This window comes from Pectinophora gossypiella, chromosome 3 (assembly GCF_024362695.1).
Source record: "Pectinophora gossypiella chromosome 3, ilPecGoss1.1, whole genome shotgun sequence".
Classification (NCBI taxonomy): domain Eukaryota; kingdom Metazoa; phylum Arthropoda; class Insecta; order Lepidoptera; family Gelechiidae; genus Pectinophora; species Pectinophora gossypiella.
The window spans coordinates 738,397-755,913 of NC_065406.1; positions in this window are offsets into that span (position 1 = coordinate 738,397).

A 17,517-nucleotide genomic window follows, 5' to 3' on the forward strand; every position below is an offset into this window, starting at 1 on the left:
ACTCCGACATTGTTTTTTTTTGACGTGACTTATTGTAGATTTGCCGCAGACGGTATTAACTACTTGGCCGGACAAATGGGGAGCGCTGAAGGCTCTCACCTGGTACAGCGATTAAGACAACAGGCCTGAGGGTGCCCAGTTGGACGTCGTCTGAGAGGAAAAATATTTGAAAGAATCAGTCAACCCTAGTGGGTCGATAGCGATAAGCGCTGATTGAGGGTAGTCGTCGACTACGCCGGCGGGGTCGTTATCGGAGTCCTGAAGTGTTTGGTGTCGCGAGCTGGTTTTTTTATTTATTTTTATTTATTCATTCATTACAAAAGATATTATAAAATTCTTACATTACGACACTGAAACCCATAATGGGTTTAGATAATGGGTTGGCTGCCTCTATGGCTAACTCCGACATTGAGGGAGTGCCACATCGCTGATTTTCAGCTGAGCTAAAGGCGGAGCTTACTAACTAATTTCTTATTGAAAGAAAAACACATCGAAACCAGACCTGTCCCTGGCAAATGATTTATTGACTGACTCCACTAGGTGACCTAGGTAAGTAAGTACATAATTTTATATACTTAGTCTATCACCCATTTTCCCGTTGAGGTATTCCACTTATCAACTACCTTGAGACACCACCTTCGCTTTTTTCACTATCATCAAAATCTTAGTACAGTCATGAGCAATATAATGTACCCACTTTAGGACTCTGTCGCACTAACATATTTGACATTTAGTGAGACTTACAGTTCAATTTGTCAAAAAAGTTAATTTGACATGGTACCAAAGTGTATAAGTACATATTAATGCTCGTGACCGTACATGCTTGCCGGTTTAGAGTGCTCTTCGTGTTTCCCGTTCGTCCGATTGTTCAATCGGCCCAAGACGACACCCCCCCCATCCCCCCCACCCCTACTACCCCCTATAGTATGGCGACCGAGAATAAAATCCTCTTGAATCGATTTATCGGTCGAACGGGAAACACCCATAGGGGTGTTGAAGAAATATAGATTTCTTCTTTGCTGAGATGACCTGTATTGTGTACCTATTAATTAAATCAATCAATACACACATTAATAATTATATGTTTGTGCCTTTCCAGCAGTAAATCGTAGGCAGTGAGAGTGATGCCTCCAGGGAGCCTGTAATTATAAACTGTGTCAATACGAGTATTATAAATTATTATAATGTATCCAATGTAAATGTTCACAAAGTACGTGACGTTAGGAGCAATGCAGACAGGACGGACGATTGCGATTACACATACAAAAAGCCTTACATAGGGGAAAAACAATAAGAAAATAGGGATATTTCGGAAATGTAGTCTATGTATGTATGTGTAGTGTTAAGTAATAATAAGGTCGACTTTTCTAAACTTCGGCAATAATTTTGTCTATGGGTGATGGGTCAATCAGCATACGACCCTACAAATAACGATCGTAGTACAGTAATAATAAACTCTCTACTAGGTACGTAAGTACTTTTTTTTAACTACTTAGCCGGATAAATGGGGAGCGCTGAAGGCTCTTACCCGGCACAACGTTTAAGACAACAGGCCTGAGCGTGTCCAGTTGGGCGCGAACGTCGGCTCAGGGCGTCGTCTGAGAGGAAAAATATTTGAAAGAATTACTTGACCCTAGTGGGTCGATAGCGATAAGCGCTGATTGAGGGAAATCGTCGACCACGCCGGCGGGGTCGGTATCGGGGACTAGGTAAATACGATATTGCAATGCATGCGACGAAAACTATTGATGTAAGTAAGTAAGTGGCAGTAGGTAATTCATGTTTGTTTTGGTTATGTTTCTGAAGAAATCTTACGAAAGACATGTGGAAACTTTAGCTATAAAAGGAAGAGCCGTTTGTTGACAGAGCGGTTGTTACAAATGCCAATTCGTTAATGGTGTGTGGTAACATGATATGTATTGTCTAGTGGTGCCACAATAGAATTTTATTTAGAAATAACATCACTAACTTTTACCACATCAAATGTATTGTGAACGTCAGGCAGGACCGCCTATGTGCGGTATCGCATATCTTAATGAAATGTATGCAGAAAGGTCGTAACCATTCGTAACCTACTTTACACAAGATATGTGTGATTTTGTTAAGTTTTGTGTTCTCTGGATAGTTATCTAACCTACTCTGTAATAGCCTCCGGTGCACTTCACTTGTCCGGCTAAGTAGTGCATACCATCCGCAACAAAGCAAAAAGTCACGTCACAAAAAGTATGAAAAGACTGCAACACTGCCGTAGTATTATTTACTCCATGACACTTCTATGCTATGCCAACTGCCGAGTGAGAGCCGTCTTCGCTCCCCATTAGTCCTGCCAAGTAGTTTATGCCATTTGTGACAGATCTACAATAAGTCACGTTAAAAGAAACATTTCCAAGTCCTGTTTTGTCTTGTTGCAGGTTAACTCGAGGTTTAGCTCTCTACCTACAGTTTAAAATTAAGCAACCTGTCAATTTTTTTCAGTTTGTTCTGTGATCACTTCGACACTGGCAGAATGATCCGTACTCCTAAGCGACCAATTGCCATAATATAACGTCGTAAGGCCTGGATTTCCAGACACAATAGTTAAACAATGGGATTAGTACTACTAGTAGGGCCGTGGGCCTTAGGAGGATATAAAACACCTTAAACACAAGAAGAATAGAAGCAGTATGTAAGTAGTTCATGCAAATATTATTAGAAAGAGTTCGCTTTCTATCGCCCAGTCTGCATTTACCATAACGATAATGTATTTAATGTTCTTTACGTATGTCTACTTCCGTATTGAATGTGTATATATTTGATTGTTATTACATTTTGTTGCGTAAGTCGGACGGAAAGAACACAATTACCTCTGGTAAAATAGAATATCGATCGATTTTTGGACGCTTTGCCTCAGTGTGACGCGCTGGAAGAGGTATTCTATTTTTAATGGGCTGGTATTGTTTTTATTGATATTTTTTTATTTATATTCGTATTTTGTATTTGTTGTATAAATTGTTTTCAAAATGTTTCAAAGACAAAAAAAAAGAATATCGATTAAAGCCGCGTTTCCACTAGGACTTATATAGGCTTTTACATTTACAGTTGCCGTGGTCTAGTGGTAAGAGCGTTGGGCTCACGATCTGGACGTCCGGGTTCGATTACTGATGTCGAAAATCACTGTGATGTCCTTTGTTTGGCTAGGACATTGCAGGTTGAACTGGTTGTCTAAATGCCTACACCAACCCGCGGAGCAGCGTGGTGGAGTATGCTTCATACCATCTGCAGTTGGTTGAGGCGAGGCATTTGCCCAGCAGTGGGACGTGTATAGGCTGTTTACGTTATGTGTGTTACGTAAATAATTAACCTAAGCGTACATTTGACATCTAATACATACATAAACTCACGCCTATTTCCCACCGGGGTAAGTAGAGACTATAGAATTCCATTTGCTTCGATCCTGAAACACTTCTCTTGCTTCCTCCACATTCATCAATCGCTTCATACACGCACGCCGGTTCAGAGTAGATCGTATTTGACATCTAATATACCCAATAAACGCGTACAGAACACATAACACAACAGTGTCTTGTCTCACTCATTCGCTACCGTAATCGTATACAAATCCGCACACTTAGGTAACGGTTACCGCATCGCTTTCCCTTCGCTTCGGTCGCTCCGGACCGTTCCGCACCAGATCCGGTCTACCGGTCACCGATGACCGGCGAAGACGCGTCACTAGCCGCGTGACCACTGACGTGCTGCTCCTGAGAATGTTCCCAAAGTGGGAATCTTTGCGGCACGGTTTTAAAAAAAAGGAAAACATGAAACAGTAGGACTAGGGCCCTGTGCTGGGAGGTTTTCTGGCCACGTCTTTCCTTCAGCGTTACAGATTCCGATGTGGTAGTAGTTTTACAGCTAGAATATGTAGATAATTTAATTTTTTGACGTTCAAAAAGCGCTAACTTTGTAAGCCAATTTTGAAAAATAAATATTTTTGATTTTTTTTTGATGGGTGGGGTGGAATCCAGACGTGCCGGCAGAGTAGTAGCAGGAAAGTGAGATGATTAGTAATAACGACGAAAATAGTAACACCAACAGGAATACCCAGTTTATTAATTAGCACTTCACAAAGAAATTATAACGATGCTATACAGGGTGTACTTCGTATCAACAGTGGCTGCAAGTTGTCTTTGATTACTTGTGGCTCTGCCCACCCCATTTGGGATTACGGGCGTGAGTTTATGTATGTGTATACAGGGTGTTAGTGACATCGTAACGAAAACTTTTAGGGATAATTGAGACCATGATTCTGAGTTGATATCAAGTGGAATTTTCCGTCGCAAAAGTATGGAACAGAAAATAATAAAAAAAAAACAAAATAAATCATGAATTTTCCCATACACACTTGTATGGGTATGTACTTGTACGGGGTGTTAGTGACATCGTAACGAACACTGAGGGGGATAATTCAGACCATGATTCTGAGTTAATATCAAGTGGAATTTTCCATCGCAAAAGTATAGAATTGAAAATAATTTAAAAATACAAAAAAAATCATGAATTTTGCGACGGAATATTTCACTTGATATGAACTCAGAATCATGTTCTGAACCATCCCTCTCAGTATTCGTTACGGTGTCACTAACACCCTGTATAAGATTCAGTAAAGAATTTATAAATGATCACAATGTAAAACTAGAGGGCACGGCCTGAGCTAAGCAGTATGTCATATTTTTATTATAATGTTAATCTGTTGAATATTTAAGCATTGTCGCCTTGGGACTCTACCTATAGACAATGTATATATATATATATATTTTTAAAGTAAGTAAGTATAAGTATGTATAATATAATATGTCGCTCTTATGAAGGTCAGGGATGCAATGCATCAGCGTAAAATGAAAGTAAATGCGGAATGGAATGAGAATTTCGAAATTTAAAATGATTGACGGTTAGAAGGAAAGGCTAGTGCGTGCAGAATTTGTACTCTGCTACATGTTCCCTTTGTAAAAACTCTTTAATAGTAAGGACATTGGCTGCTTTTCTTTCCCCTGAGCCGAGGTTCGCGCCCAACTGGGCACCCTCAGGCCTGTTGTCTTAAAGTTGTACCGAGTGAGAGCCTTCAGCGCTCCCCATTTGTCCGGCCAAGTAGTTAATGCCATCTGCGGCAAATCTACAATAAGTCACGTCAAAAAAAAAAGCTGCTTTTCTTTTTTCAAATTGTTCTTTCTCGTTGGTCTTATCTGATTGGAAGTTAGGTAATAAAGATCTTTTTGCATATATTTTGCGCCTTTCTGCTGCTGGGAATGTTCCCAAGGTGGGAAAAATCCCGGGGACAGCATATCTCTACGCGTGACGTCATAATTGTAGCGCTGTGACGTCATAATTAGCGGGAATGAGAGGTGATGTTTGTTAATTATGAAGAGTGTCATTTTGATAGTGTGTACTTTATATACATAACTTGCGCATACATAACTCGTGTGACGACGACGACCGAATGACGGCCTCTGTGGTCCAGTGGTTAAGCGTTGGGCTCACGATCCGGAGGTCCCGGGTTCGAATCCCGGTGGGGACAAATCACAAAAATCACTTTGTGATTCCTAGTTTGGTTAGAACATTACAGGCTGATCACATGATTGTTCAAAAGTAAGATGATCCGTGCTTCGGGAGGCACGTTAAGTCCCGGTTACTACTTACTGATGTAAATACGTAGTCGTTACATGAGCCATGTTAGGGATCTATGATGGCTCAATACTAACCCTGACACCAGGGTTGATGGGGTTGGTAATCCACCTCACAACCCATACGATAGAAGATTTGTGAAACAAACAGCAAAGGATTGAAGCATAAATCTGCCATAGTCTACGTCACTTAACATTATAATTTTAAATATGTAGTTGTTAAAGCTGAAGTCAACGACGTGATCGTAATCCATCTTAGGCCACATCGTGCCTTACAAACTTCTGGAGCAGAACTTACACTGGGCGATTAACAGATTTGTAGAAAAATATAGCATAAATTGGTCTGACCCGCCTCGGACCTACACCAAGCGTACGGGCCTTACACTTTAGAATGCACATTACGATAGATTTGTAAATCTTCACGCTTTGTTCATTAAAAAACGAATGCTTACTAAGTCTTTCGCCATGTTATTGCCTAAAGCGCAAAGATATCTAGATAAGATTTAACAACTAGATCCATCAGTGTGCACTAAATTAATTAAAATTCAGTAAGTACACTAATCCTGCAAATGCTGTCAGACGTCGGGGAAAGCCACGGAAAAGATGGCGCGACGAGTTAGACCGCTTCTCGAAACGGTGGCGCGAGCAAGCTGGGGACAGAGAAGAGTGGAAGAGGGGAAGAGAGGCCTTTGCCCTGCAGTGGGACATTGAGGGCTATTAATAATAATAATAATAAGTACACTAAGTATTGCATCAAATTATGTACATTATTTAATAAAAATCAACATTGCATCAAATTCATCATCTCCCTAGCGCTAGCCCGTTTCCACGGCGTCCGCTTACCTAACCTGAATGTTTGACAGGTCCGGTTTTATACTGAAGCGACTGCCTGTCTAACCTTTCATCCCACGAAGGGAAACCCCACCCAATACAGGTTAGGTCACATACCTCCGAAACGCATTTCTCGAGTATGTGTGTTCCCTCACAATGTTTGAACACCTGATAATCATTTATGATCCCCACACTGATGGTAAGTGACATGTGGTGTAGGATGCATCACGCTTACTTAGCAAACGCCTATTCACTCTAGCCTTGAAGACTCCCAGATTATAACGAGTTGAAAAAACAGACGACGGCAGACAGTTCCAGTCCTCTGCTGTTCGCATCAAAAAGGAAGAGGTAAACGTTTAGTGCGGATTGGTGGTATATCCACAACTTAAGGATGAAATGCCTACCGACGTCTAGTTGTCCGTAGATGGAATGGAGTGGATGGGATTAACTTGTGAAGTTCCTGCGCACACTCACCAAATCGTATCCTATAAAAAAAAACCGGCAGACAAGCTACCCTTCGTCTGTGTAGACTTTGGAGTCGCTTTCGAGTCTCACAAACGAGTCATATAAATGCGCCTTATAAAGTAAGTAAATCCATTAAGTTTACTAATGAACTTGCTGCAAGCTTTATCATTTCCCTACAACCACGCGAATATAACAGTAAGCACTTTCTATACATATATCTGGGTGAATATCAAAATGTGCCAAGTTTGGTGGCGAACTTTCATATTATTTTTTCGTGAAAAATTGAGTTCCGACATGAAATCTATAGGATAGTTCTAGCTACGAGGTAACTTGTTCCTCAAAAAATCAAAAAATAATATGATAGTTCGCCACCAAACTTAAAATTTTGATATTCACCCATCTACTATTATAGGTATTAGCTACTATAAGTAGTAGTGTTGGCAAGTTCTCTATTTGCAAAGGGGGTCCCGAATTTTAGGGGTATTCCTTCCTGTTTACCCCGGATAAGTAAGCGGACCCCGTGAAACAAGGGATAACGGGTGATGATGCGACTATATACGACCCGATTACTCTAGCCATAGAGGCGGCCAATCAGCTCGCGACACCAAACACTTTAGGACCCCGATACCGACCCCGCCGCCGTGGTCGACGATTTCCCTCAATCACCGCTTATCGCTATCAACCCACTAGGTTCAAATAATTCTTTCAAATATTTTTCCTCTCAGACGACGCCCTGAGCCGAGGTTCGCGCCCAACTGGGCATCCTGAGGCCTGTTGTCTTAAACGTTGTACCGGGAGAGAGCCTTCAGCGCTCCTGATTTGTCCGGCCAAGTAGTTAATGCCATCTGTGGCAAATCTACAATAAGTCACGTCAAAAAAAATTAAATGTGGATTTTTTGTTTCAATAATGTTGTTTTTTAATACTTACATGGATCGTCACGCATTGGGTGCCTCATGACGGGTACAGGCGTCGTGGTAGACCTCGAAAGAGATGGCGCGACGACTTGGACGCTTGCCGGAGGGACTGACTGGAGTACGCACAGGATCGCGAAAAATGGAAAGAAGAAGGGGAGGAATTCGCCCTGTTGGCTAGATTAGATTATTTTATTTATTTATTTGGTCAACCAGCGGCAAGTACACTGATACATGGTTACAGTTTACAGTTAATAAGTACATATAAAAAACTAAGCGCCTCACCACTTACTTAATTACTTATTATTTGTTTTGTTTTTAATTGTTTGAATAAATAAATATACCTATTACAAAATTAAATTAGAGTTAGAAGAAGTAACAATTTGAATGATTAAAAAGATTAGATTAGAAATGGATAATGTGGTTGATTGTACATATACCTATGTGGAAATGTCGTACACATTTGCTATTCCAAGAAAATAAATTTACTTAATAGTCTATTACAATAAATAGTCGCAGCTCGTAGAAATGTTTCGTTTTGTAACTAACATTATTTTTTTAAAGCCCACGGACTTTTTGAAACTCAAAATATAATTTAACCCTACTATATACACATAAGATCACGCCTATTTCCCGTTGGGGTAGGCAGAGACCAAAGAATTCCACGTACTACGATCCTGATACATCACATTCGCATCATCCACTCACATTAAAGTCTTCGTGCGTGCTCACCGGGTTAGAGTACTCGACCTGGCATTTAAAACATCCTGGATCAAATTCAAATTCAAAAATATCTTTATTCAGTAGGTAACATAGTTACACTTTGAATCGTCAATTTTTACATAACGAACGTCTCATCCGCCTAAAACTACTGCATCTTTTCACAACCTGTTTAGCCGGGGAAAAGAAGCTGCAATAAATACCTCGGCACAGGGCCCTAGACGTTCTTTAAAAAAAAACGTAAAATATTGTTATACAATTGAGTAATTTAGCTGCCTAATATCAGTTCTCAGACAGTTAATCCCATGCATTCATATCTTCTAAATAATCACTAACTTTCTAATAACCTTTTTTTGTAAAGTTTTTGTTTAACTACTGTCTTAAAACAGTTGAAAAGCAAATTCTGATGTGTTCATAGAATAACAGAGTATCTTTTTCAGTACAACACTGTAGTTGTGTTTAAGTACTTAGCTAAGTACCGATACCTTAAATCAGGAAAGTCTGTCCGAACAAGAAAGACTAGTTAGTGGGCGGAAAGCTACCGGAAACTGTATTGATTCAAACAGTTTGTTGTATTTATAGCTGAGCGAATTGATAGTTTATTATTAAGTTTCTATTAAGAATGATGGTTACAAGAGCAGCGTGATTTCTACATAGATAGATGGTCTGGATTACGGAAAGTTATCAAGGCGCCTACGAGTATGTCGACAGATATAAGGTAAATGTTCAACCGTACTGTTGATTTGTGTTGGTAACAAAACTGGACATGTTTATGGACTGGGACATAACCACCTTCGCTTCCTCCACTCTCATCAAAGACACAATACAAAAAAGTCCCGTCAAAAAAAGGCTTTAAATAAATAAAATAATACTTTTATTTAATTCACGAAACATGTCTCATATGTGTTAGTAAACTTATTCTAGATGTTAGTAGCCTTATCTAATATTAGAAATTAATAATTAATTCTCCACCAACCCGCAGTGGAGCAGCGTGGTGGAGTATGCTCCATACCCCCTCCGGTTGATTGAGGGCAGGCCTGTGCCCAGCAGTGGGACGTATATAGGCAGTTTATGAATAATTAATTATTTTTTAATCTGTATAAACCTAAAATATTACATTCCATTCTACATCACACCGTTACTATTACGACAGCTTAACAATTTCGTCAGGGTTACCATTTTGTCTATTAAGCATACTAAGCATGACTCGGCAAAACATCGCACGATTTGCAAGTCAGGCGGCCATTTAATTTATTTCGGTTTATTGGACCAATTGCATAATAATAACGTTGATAATTATAAAAAACAGCATCACGCCTGTATCCCTCAAGGGTAGGCTGCCTACCTATAGTCTTCTTCTTCCTATCGTGTGGGTTGTGAGGTGGAATACCAGCCTCATCAACCCTGGTGTCAGGGTTACTATTGAGCCGCCAAAGGCCCCTGACATGGCTCATGTAACGACTACTTACATCAGTAGTAGAGTAACCCGGACCAACGGCTTAACATGCCTTCCGAAGCACGGATCATCTTACTTACGGACAATCAGGTGATCAGCCTGTAATGTCTTAACCAAACTAGGGATTACAAAGTGATTTTCGTGATATGTCCCTATCGGGATTCGAGCCCGGGGCCCCCGGATCTTAAGTCCAACGCTCAACCACTGGACCACAGAGGCCGTATAGTAGTAGGTGTATACATGAAACACCTTTATTTAGATCCAATGTAACAGGAGGAGCATATTTTTTTGCTATTAACTGGCCACAAATCCTGGAAACCCCGTGATATCAATTGGGTCGTGTACTACGTTCAAGATTCAAGAGAAAGACAGATCTAAAACTAAGGAAAAACATTCTCATTTTTCTATTTGACTTATTTATGAATTTTAATCAAGCAAAACGTAATAATAAGTCCGATATTTTATCACTTTTGTCTATGACGTCACAGTGTGCTTTTTCATACAAATTCCATAGTAATTATCTTTGATGTTAAGTAAAAAGTAACTGATTTGACTAGTTGGAAACTAGCCTCTGTGATCCAAACATGATTTCAAACTCACAAAGTCGAATTCAGTAGTTAGGGAGTCCTAGCCGGGATTCGAACCCTATTAAATATATTTTAAAATTATAGTGAGGGAATGAATTCATCTCACTGATATGCAATCCGTTTGGGGTGTGCTGTCATCTTAATTCCGTCGGGTTATTTGCCAATATAAAATTGTGGGAGAGTTTTTTTAAATTTCTGCCCATAATTGACATTGTATTTTGCCCACAATTCTATGCCTGTCGATTACCCGTCACTTTTCTTTTCAGCAGATAAGTAAATACCAGGTATAACTTAGATGGTGTGTACTGGAATCACAGCCTTCGTGGTCTAGTGGTTAGAGCGTTAAGCGCACGGTCTGGAGGTCCAGGTTCGATTCCCGATGGGGACATTGTCGAAATCACTTTGTGAGTGTCCTTTGTTTGGTAAGGACTTTACAGGCTTGAATCACCTGATTGTCTGAAAAATAAGTTGATTCCGTGCTTCGGAGGGCACGTTAAGCCGTGGGTCTCGGCTATTAGCCGTAAAAATACCTCCACCAACCCGCATTGGAGCAGCGTGGTGGAGTATGCTCCATACCCCCTCCGGTTGATTGAAGGGAGGCCTGTGCCCAACAGTGGGACGTGTATAGGCTATTTACTGGACTCAGCACCAGTACAATCACAATATAATTATAATATTAGATGTGTATCATAGTTGGTTGGGCAATATGACAACTAACGGTGGTTTCCTATCTCTTTCAAGGCAGGTCGCAAGGCTACTAGTTCAACACCCGATCAAGATGTCAACATTTAAATTAAAATTCGAACATAAAATCATGCAACCCAAGAACGTAGTAGCGTTGGCCGCCCATTGTAAAGAGAATCTTTTTTCCCGATATCCCCAGACATGATGTTTTATCGGCCTAGTTTTCGCCTCGGGTTGGAAGGTCAGACAGGCAGCTTCCGCTTCCGCGGGGTCCGCTTACCCAACCTGAAGATTTGACAGGTCCGGTTTTTTACAGAAGCGACTGCCTGTCTGACCTTCCAACCCGCGAAGGAAAAACCAGCCCAATACAGGTTAGGTCACATACCTCCGAAAATGCATTTCTCAGGAATGTGGGCTTTCTCACGATCTTTTCCTTCACCGCTGACAATCATTTGTGATCCAAACATGAATTCGAAAACAAATTCGACAATCATTGGATTAGGCCTGTGCTGGATTCGAACCTGCGACCTCAAAGTGAGTGGTAAGAGTTCTACGAACTGGGCTACCACGGCTCACTGGGTGTGATGGTGGCCCGTTTGCGCCGACACTAAGACAAGCTCTGACCTACAGTGTTATAAAACCGCGAAACTGCCAAAATCCCCTCGTGAATTACATAAACAATATAGCACATTATGTAACGTTACACACATGCGGTTTCATTTCGTGACGTCACATGTGGTTCGGGTTAATTGTTATTTATCTGCATAATCATAATACTTACAATCACGAATCTTGGCTTAAACCATGATGTTGGACAGGACAGTATACTTTTACGACGTCCACGTAATTAAAACATATAATTAACACATAGTTTTAAATTTACGCGGTTATTATCATAATTAAAACAGATAACACGTTTAAAGCAGGGATATGAGACTCCCGATATTTTGTCACCGTGATCATGGCACTTGCAACAGTGTGGAAATATCGGGAGTCTCATATCCCTGCTTTAAACGTGGTAAGAACCCGTTACTATGTGTTTTAATTATGATAATAACCGCGTAAACAATGTATTCTCCATACTACTTTTTAGGGAAAAATAGAGCAGTGCACTCTTTACTTCTGCCCCTCAGTACTCTGTCTGACTCGTGTGGGATGGCGCCCAGAGCAGTCTATTTCAAAGCCGTACTATGACTCCCGCCTTCAACCTCTGAATAGTGCTGACAGTTGCAGCTGCCCTCTGTCAGGTTCCAGGTTATACTTCCTGTGACTCGCCTCTTCCGTCCTGCATTGACTTTTAGTCATAGTCATAGTCATTTATTGATAATAATAATTACACGTCACAGATATTACAAAATTCAATGAAATTAAATATTACTGCATATCCAGAATATGTCAGATGGTAATTGTTTCTGTAAACAAACATCTATTAGATATCTCGCACTTAAACACTCATTACTGTATTCATGTGCTAATGTCTGATTGTTTAAATGTAGTTCTGTGCAATGAAGTATATTTGATTTGATTTAATTTGATTTGATTTGATTACTAAATTCCCTGTTCACGCTAGTGAGGGACTTTCCAGGTTAAGTTCTTCAAAAACAATGTATTTGGAGCTCCGTGGTTCCTTCGCAATGAAAATCTGCACATTGACCTAGGTCTGCCAACCATTGCCCAATGGCTCAAATTAGCTTCCAAACGTTTTTTCGATTCTGCTCCGCACCACCCAAATCCCCTGGTAGTTGCGGCTTCCGAGTACATTCCGCTTAGGGACGGTACTGAAAAGTATCGGCGTCCGAAGGACGTAATATACGATCCCGACGACCCTATTACTCTAGCCATAGAGGCAGCCAATCAGCTCGCGACACCAAACACTTCAGGACCCCGATACCGACCCCGCCGGCGTGGTCGACGATTTCCCTCATTCAGCGCTTATCGCTATCGACCCACTAGGGTCGATTAATTCTTTCAAATATTTTTCCTCTCAGACGACGCCCTGAGCCGAGGTTCGCGCCCAACTGGGCACCCTCAGGCCTGTTGTCTTAAACGTTGTACCGGGTGAGAGCCTTCAGCGCTCCCCATTTGTCCGGCCAAGTAGTTAATGCCATCTGCGGCAAATCTACAATAAGTCACGTCAAAAAAAAAAGGCGCTGTACAGATTTTCCTACGTGTAACCTTCTGATTTCATGGATAACAGACATATATATCTTTTATCTTTGTTTTTGGGTACTTATAAATGATGACCCATTTTTATTACACACTAGCTTTTGCCCGCGACTTCGTCCGCGTGGCGTGTTATAAAAGAGAGATCTTTGTGTGTGTGGAAGTGCATATCAAATTTCAAGCATCTAACTTATGCAGTTTAGATTTTTTCATACAAATGTTTCTTCCCGCTAACTCCCGTTCCGTGGGAATTTTGCAATATCCTGTTGTAACTAAGCTTTAAGTTAACTAAGGTATCTGCATGCCAAATTTCAAGCGTCTAACTTAAGCGGTTTAGATTTTTCATACAAAAGGATTTTCCCGCTAATTCCCGTTCCCGTGGGAAATCCGGGAATTCCTTTCTTAGTGCACCTCTACGGTACCTAAGCTACGTCCCTTCCAAATTTCAAGTGCCTACGTTTAGCCGTTTAGGCTGTGCGTTGATATGTCAGTCAGTCAGTTTCTCCTTTTATATATTTAGAAGATACGCACAATTTATAGCTTCCACCTATTATTATTCTGATCTAAATAAAGAGAAGCAATATTTATTTATTTCAAATCGGGAAACAAACAACTTAAATAACAATTTATAAAATGCAAATAGTTTGTACATTAGCCAATGAAGTCTCCACTTATATCTAATACATGCATCACTGAGAAGTGGACAGAAGTAATAAATTAATAATTAACAATATCTAAGTAACTAATACTAAAAAGAAAAGAAAAATTGATGTTACGTCTGTTTTAACGCTTCGAGGGCAGTTAAAAATTTATTGTAAACTGTATTTTATTGTAAAACCCGCATTGGAGCAACGTGATGGAGTATTATGCTCCTACCCCCTCCGGTTGATTGAGGGATGGCCTGTGCCCAGTAGTGGGACGTATATAGACTGTTTATGTTATGTATGTATGTCAATGCTATTGTATTTATCATTATATTTGCTACAAGTTCTAACTATAAAATGGTGCTTTAGGTAATTCGTTCTGCAAAAAGCCATCTTCGGGCGCATCAGCGTCGTGCCGACTAGGAGTCGAAGTGGTCGCCATGGCCGAAATCGGTCGGAGAGATCATCATCATCATCTGCAAAAAGGAATACTTAGCAAAAGTGACAGAATTGGGACGAAGTCTAACGCTGAGAAAAACAAAATTTTGTTAACAAAGTAAGGAGAATCAATTGTATTTTTTTAATATTTTACATAGAAACACTTGATCGCCATGTTCTTTATAATAATATAGATAGCCATATAAGTCTATATATAAGTAATGTGATCCAAATATCAAGCAACAATTGTTTTTATATTTGCTTCTGCCATTTCTTTGTGTTTTAGAACAATTGTGTATCTAAGTACCCCAGTAATGAGAAAATAGGTAATTATCACGTTAAATCTCGACCGCCATTTGTATTATTTTTGGGGAACGTAGCTTGGAGAGTCCCTCATTAGTTAATCATTTATTATTATATTTGAAAAGTATAGCATATGGACCTCTTGATAATAGGAACTATTACGCTTAATCACCCCTTTAAAATAAATATTCATAATGGAGTACTTACTTAAATACTTGACTAATTTGTCTACTATAAATACAGGAGTAATGAACACGGCTTAGGCAGTTGTTAACCATAATTCCTGGTGTGTACTCGTAATTTGGTCGGCCAAGTAGTGAGTTCAAAAATCAAAATGTCAAGCACAGAGCGTGTTAGTGAGTTTTATGCGGGAAGTGATGAAGACGACCTCATGTCTTCATATTTCGACAATGGCCTTTACGAACTATGTGAACAGGTTGAAAATTCCATATGTGTGCAGAACAATGAAGAACTGAGTGATGAAGAATTTACCGAAGATGCTGTGATAGGCGTTGACGAAGACCGCAATAACCAATTCGTTCCAAATTCCGATAATTTATCAGGGAATATGATGAAGGACTTTGACAATATGTAAGTTGTTAAAAATGTCGTTTTTAGCATTTACGAATGTCATAGCTGCTTAGCGATAAGGTAACTCTAGAGAACCCTGATACCGACCCCGCCGGCGTGGTCGACGATTTCCCTCATTCAGCGCTTATCGCTATCGACCCACTCATCATCAATTTAAGAGCCACGCTCTTGTCGGTGTAGCATTTTCCATTCCAGTCTATCAAAGGCCAATTCCTTGACTTCCCTATAAGACACGACGTTAACCTTTTCTTTAATCTGTTCCATATAAGCTCTTCTTGGTCTTCCCTTCCTCTCTTTCCTTCTAGCTTTCCTTCTATGATGTTTTTAATAAATTTGTCGTGTCTTATTAGGTGTCCAATCATCTTGCCTCTTCTGTCCTCAATAATTCTCAGTATTTGTCTCTTTTCCCTTACTCTTACTAGCACTTCCTCATTTGTAACCCTTTCTGTCCAACTTATTCTTTCCATCCTCCTCCAACACCATATTTCAAAGGCCTCGAGTCTCTCTCTGTCCTTCTGTGTCAGTGTCCAAGTTTCACATCCATAGAGGGCTATACTCGACCCACTAGGGTCGATTAATTATTTCAAATATACTTCTTCTCACACGACGCCCTGAGACGAGGTTCGCGCCCAACTGGGCACCCTCAGGCCTGTTGTCTTAAATTTCGTACCGGGTGAGATTCCTCAGCGCTCCTCATTTGTCCGGCCAAGTAATTAGTGCCATCTGCGGCAAATCTACAATGAGTCACATAAAAAAGGTAACTCAAGAAACATAAGTACTTAATATTTATTTGAGTAACTAATAGAATACTTGCTAGGTCAAAGATACACGGAAATTATAAAATGCTAATCTAAAAATAGAAGCTAGTCTGAGATTATAAGAATCAATCTCATTTTCTTTTTTACTTAATTACAAATTAACTAACGTAACTAAAAGTTTATTGATAACGTGAAACGGACAGTAATCACTTCGTTTTGATGTTTCGTAAAAAGAACGTTACCTACATATTAATGATATTTTTGACTAAGTTGTAAAATAAGGCCGGCCATAGGATGGGTGACCACAAAAAAAAGTTTTCATCTCGAGCTCCTCCGTGCTTCGGAAGGCACGTTAAGCTGTTGGTCCCGGCTGCATTAGCTGTCGTTAATAACCACCAATCCACATTGGGCCTGCGTGGTGGTTTAAGGCCCGATCTCCCTATCCATCCATAGGGACGGCCCGTGCCCCAGCAGTGGGGACGTTAATGGGCTAATGATGATAATGATGAAGTTGTAAAATATCCTGTTGGTATTTTTAGTTATTTTTCTCATTTATTCTACACAGGACATCATAAAAACCCACTAGAGGGGGTATAAAAGGGGTAACATATTCTAATTTGTTACTTATTCTTACTTATTTTCTTCCACAGATTTCAAATAACAAACGTAGGAGGAGGCTCCAAGCGTCCAGCTGAGACCACTCCTCAGCACGTTGTGAAAAGACAATGTCTGAGCGAACCATCTACTTCAGCTCAACCACATACTTATAAAGAAACCACTGCTTCCATAGAAGACAGAGACGTGGTTGTCTGCGCAACCTGCAAATTAACTGTAAAAAAAAACAACTTGACAGATCATATAAGGAGTATACGTCATAAACAAAATGTTATGCGGCTTCCTACTTATTTTACTAATTTGAATGTTATTAAAAAAGAATTTGGGAAAAGGATCCACAGTTTCAGAATTACGCCTTGTGCGGATACCGACGGTTTTGTCACATTTGAATTATTTTTAAAATCTGTAAAAAATTTTGATTGATATGTAAATCTATGCCAGGGGGGTTAAAATGGCCACATCGAAGCAAAAAAACTTACTTTTATATGCGCAAATGTCAAATTTCAATATTGCTTTCTTAGATGAATTGCTTCATTTCCATTTTAACCCCCCGATATTAAAACAAAACAAAATCCAACACAAAACAACCATACTATACACCTTTTCCTACCTCTTTGGGGGTACAGGTGTGATGCTGATTGTTATATGTCTTGCCAAAACTAAAAAAACATCATTTTTTTTATATAATATTAA